Source organism: Armigeres subalbatus, chromosome 2, assembly GCF_024139115.2.
Source record: "Armigeres subalbatus isolate Guangzhou_Male chromosome 2, GZ_Asu_2, whole genome shotgun sequence".
Lineage (NCBI taxonomy): Eukaryota > Metazoa > Arthropoda > Insecta > Diptera > Culicidae > Armigeres > Armigeres subalbatus.
The window spans coordinates 281,259,966-281,265,282 of NC_085140.1; the positions used below are offsets into that span (position 1 = coordinate 281,259,966).

Genomic DNA, 5,317 nt, shown 5'->3' on the forward strand with positions numbered 1-5,317 from the left:
AACTAACAAATCAAGCAGCAACCAATCAACCGATCAACCAAACAACCAACCAATCAATCAACCAACCGATCAAGCAATCTACCAATCATCCAATCAATTAAGCAACCTACGAACTAATCAAGCAAGCATCAAAACAGTCGAGTCAAGTACGAGACACTGAATACGACCACACAGTTGTGGTCGAAATACGTATCTGCAAAGATATCAAAATAATTGGTGGAATTGAATGGAGAGTCCTAAACTCGTCTTAGACGTTTGAACAAAACAGTATCATCTAACCAGCCGACCAACCAATCAATCAACCAGGCAAGCAACCAATCAATCAAATAACCTGATTGGTTGGTTGGATTGGCAATTGGTTGATTAGTTGTTTTTTTTTGGTTTCTTGATTGGTTGATTAGTTGATTGATTGATTTATTGGTTGGTTATGCTTGATTTGTTAGTTGGTAAAACTGTTGATTAGTTGATTCCTTGATAGTTGGCTGGTTGCTTAATTGGTTGGTTGGTTGGTTGCTTCATTGTTTGTTGGTTGGTTGGTTGGTTATTTAGTTGATTGGTTGCTTGATTGGCTAATCCAGCAATCAGCCATTCAAGCAAGCTACCAATCAATCAAGCAACGAATCAACTAATCAACCAACCAAGCAACAATTGAAGCAACGAACAAAACAACATATCAACTAACCAGCCGACCAGCCAATCAAGCAACAAAACAATCAACCAATCAAGCAACCAATCAACCAAATTACCAACCAATCAATCAATCAACCAACAATGAAGCAACCATCCAATCAACCATTCTACCAACTAACAAATCAAGCAGCAACCAACCAACCCATCAACCAAATAGCAAGCCACCAATCAAGCAACCAACTAATCAGCCATTTAAGCAACCAACAAAACAACTAATCAACTAAACAGCCGACCAACCAATCAATCAACCAGTCAAACAACCAATCAACCAAATAACCAACCAATCAAGCAACCGACCATTCAGCAGTTCTACCAACTAACAAACCAAGCAGCAACCAACCAATTAATCATTCTACCAACCAACAATCAAACAACCAACCAATCTAGCAACCAATCAACTAAATAACCAATCAATCAACCAACAAACAATGAAGCAACCAAACAACCAATTAAGCAACCAACCAACTATCAAGGAACTAACTAATCAACAATTCTACCTACTAACAAATCAAGCAACAACCAACCAATCAACTAATCAATCAATCAATCAACTAATCAACCAATCAAGAAACCAACAAAACAACTAATCAACCAACCAGCCGACCAACCATTCAATCAAACGGTAAAGCAACCCATCAACCAAATAACCAACCAACTAATCCAGCAATCAGCCATTCAAGTAAGCTACCAATCAATCAAGCAACGAATCAACTAATCAACCAACCAAGCAAGCAACAAAACAACATGTCAACTAACCAACCGACCAACCAATCAAGCAATCAAACAACCCACCATTCAAGCAAGCTACCAATCAACCAACCAACTAATCAACCATTCAAGCAACCAAAAAAACAACATTTAAACTAACGAGCCGACCAACAATCAATCAATCAGTCAAGCAACCAATCAACCAAATTACCAACCAATCAAGTAATCAATAAACAAAAAGAAACCAACCAATCAACCATTCTTTCAACTAACAAATCAAGCAGCAATCAACTAACCAAATAACCAATGAATCAATCAACTAACTAATCAAACAACCAACCATTCAAGCAAGCTACCAATCAACTTATTAACCAATCAACTAATCAGCCGACTAACCAATCAAGCAACCAACCAATCAACCAGTTAAGCAACCAACCAACAATTAATGCAAGCTACAAATCAACCAAGCAATCAAGCAATCATCCAGCGAATCAACCAATTAAGCAACCAACCATTCTACAAACTAATAAATCAAGCAGCAACCCATAAACCAAATTACTAATCAATCAAACGACCATCCATGCAAGCATGCTACCAATCATCCAACCAACCAATAATCAAGCAACCAACCAACTAATCAATCAATCAAGCAACCAACCAATTAGCCATCCAAGCAACCAGCAAAACAACTGATCAACTAACCAGCCGACCAACAATCAATCAACCAGTCAAGCAACCAACCAACTATCAACCATTCAACAGTTCTACCAACTAACAAATCAAGCAGCAACCAATCAATCAATCAATCATTCTACCAACCAACAAATCAAGCCAGCAACCAACTAATCTACCAATCAAGCAGTCAACAAAACAACTAATCAACCCATCAAGCAACCGACCAACAATCAACCAACCAACTAATCAAGCAATCAACTAATCAACCAACCAATCAAGCAATAAACCAACTGAATAATTGACTAATCAACCATTCCAGCAAGCTACCAATCAACCAATCAAGCAACCAAACAATTAGCCATTCAAGCAACCAACAAAACAACTAATCAACTAACCAGCCGACCAACCAATCAATCAACCAGTCAAACAACCAATCAACCAAATAACCAACCAATCAAGCAACCAACCATTCAACAGTTCTACCAACTAACAAATCAAGCAGCAACCAACCAATTAATCATTCTACCAACCAACAATCAACCAACCAACCAATCAAGCAACCTATCAACTAAATAACCAATCAATCAACCAACAAACAATGAGCAAACAACCAACCAGCTATTAAACTGATCCAAAATTATTTATCAGATCGCTCACTGCAGGTAAACTATCAGAATTCTAAATATTTAGGACTTCTGCTAGATCAAAAATTAACTTTTAAAAATCACATTGAAGGCCTTCAAGCCAAATGTAACAAATATATTAAGTGTCTAATTGGTAGCTTGCTTAAATAGTTGATTTATTGGTTGCTTGATTTTTTGGTCTGCTAGTTAGTTGGTTATTTGTTTTTTGGTTGCTTGATTGGTTGATTAGTTGGTTAGTTTTATTGATTGCTTGAATGGTGAATTGATTGGTTGATTAGTTGGTTGGTTCATTGATTGCTTGGTAGCTAGCTCACTAATAACTGTGGAAGTGCTTAATGAACACTAAGCTGCGAGGCGGCTCTGTCCCAGTGGGGGGTGTATTGCCAGTAAGAAGAAGGTATTGGTTACCAAAGTTTCATGGTTTGCTAAGAACGGAATTTCAGTTCAATGTCTGGAAGCAGTTACGGTTTTACCTAGTCATTCGATATTTTTTTAAATCCAACTATTATGCGTTTACGGAAATATAGTAAATTTTATCGAGGCTTGCTATTTGCTACCAGACATTTTCCCATCAGCTATAGAGAAAACTATGCATTACCGATGAGACCTGAAGAAAGAATGAGCCATCAAAGATGAGGATGCCACAGCAACCAGGGACATTCGGGGGCGTCTACGATATTTATTTAAATATGTATATTTTCCCCTCAATATTGTTTTTTGACAGAGTAGAAGCCACGTTTTATGTTGTGCGTGTGTAATGCAAAATATGATCCGACAGCATTCCTGCTTGCTGCACGATGAATGTAGGATGGTGATGATTTACATCTGGTTCCACGGCTGTTGCCTGCCAGTTCTGTGAAGGAAGAACAATTATTTCAATTTGAGAATGAAAGTATTGAGTGATTAAGTTTTACCTGTTGATGATTTTACCATCCGCATCTCATTGATTACATGGACGGTTATGGGGGCCAAGAGCTGCTGCTTCCGGTTTCCTTATGCTTCCTATGCGCATTGCTACGGTACAGGTCTGCGCCAAGTTCCCCACCACCCTTCGAAAATGATGTATGTATACGGAACAAGTTCAGCGTGTCCTGATTTGGTAAAAATCCTTCTCTTCGTGCATTCCATTGCGTTCCAGAAACTCCAGGTAGATTAGTGGGAATCCGCTGCTGCTGGTTTACCAAGAGATCACACTGCTGGCTGGCCTATTTTCCCTTTCGAAAAAGATTCCCAATACCTAAGATTAGATGAAACAATTTAATAACAAAAAGAAATTATCAATCAGGTCAGAATGTTCTTACGTGTGCTGCTAATTCGGTAGGAATCAGTTTTTTTCCGCAATTCATAGCGTTCCGGAAACGCTGACGGTATCAGCAGGCGCACCGGTCAGGCTCTATGCAGTGTTCCTAGAATGTATTCAGGAGAAGATCGAGGCACCTGTCCGACGGCAGCAGATCGGATTGTATACCGGAAGATTCAATGTGTCCATATTCTCACGCACTGTATCATTCTGCAGCCGGTCAACGGTCTAAGAGTCTGGCACTGCGCTAAAAATAATAGTTTTTTCATTCACTTTGATCCGTTGCTGTCCCGCAGGCGGCTTATGTGGAATTATTTGGTACAGCAGATCACCGGAATGTTTTGAATGCAGCATTAGCAGGCGACAAAAGCAATTTTCGGAGCCAGTGATGGAATTCCGAAGGTGGCTGGTATGAATCCGTTATACCAATTTGATATTGCTATCCAAAGAAAGATGGTTAACAACACCCGCCGGTTCCGGTGAATTTATCAAGTTCGACGCTGCCTTTGTGGGACTGTGCTGGAATTCCTTTATATTCCTTTGGATTCCACATGAAATCCGCGTCCGAATCTTTCGTGGTCGTAAGCAGCTTCCGGCTGGTGATATCCTGGTTGAGTCCCGTTTCCGCAATTTGGCCTTTTCAGAAGGTGTACCGGGAAAATCCAACTGCGCTTGATAAAATTCGTAAAACTGTTGTTTACGACGACGCCAAGGTGAGGGAGAAAAACAAACAGACAAACTGTCAAAACGTCGAGAGGGGTAAGTCAGTGCTCGTAAAATATTTATGTAATGTAATTCGTCACCCACAAGGGGTATTTTCTTCAAAACGAAGAAGAAGACATGGTGCCCGATTTTCTGATGCCTTTGTACCGGACATTTCGGTCTATGTATTCGTCAATGTTTGAACCACGATTGAATCACGAGATTCAAACACTGCCAAAAATACCTATATAAGATATATGTGTCGCCGTTATAAATTTTTGCAATAGCTCCACCCTAATATAATCGATATAGAACCACACATAAATTAAATAATTGCTTATTCGAGACCACACATAAAGTTTATTTGGATATATATTTCATTAGTTCCCGTGGAGAATGGTTAGGTGTGCGCTGATACACATCATAAGTAAAATCTATGGATTTTTGCCAATAAATATGTGTGGATTTTTAGTAGTGAATATTTTCCAATTGTTTTGGTGTATGAATGCGTCATTTTATCTACGGATCAATCCACTTTGCAATTACGGCGCCTTTCTAGGCGCCAACATGATGATTTCATTTAATTGAAAATTTGAAA

The 5,317-nt window shown here is 39.1% G+C and overlaps 1 long non-coding RNA gene across 2 annotated transcripts; it reads right to left on the minus strand.

Annotated features, from left to right (window-relative positions):
- Positions 1-2,455: 2,455 nt before the first annotated feature.
- On the minus strand, positions 2,456-4,702 carry LOC134216436 (uncharacterized). 2 transcript variants are annotated; one of them, XR_009980668.1, is made up of 4 exons: positions 4,350-4,702; positions 4,019-4,264; positions 3,632-3,954; positions 2,456-3,570 (listed from the first exon to the last, which is right to left on the minus strand). It is a non-coding gene; the product is annotated as an uncharacterized LOC134216436 (long non-coding RNA). The 2 variants fall into 2 exon arrangements; XR_009980667.1 differs by lacking the exon at positions 4,350-4,702 and having other exon boundaries at positions 4,019-4,336.
- Positions 4,703-5,317: the final 615 nt, after the last annotated feature.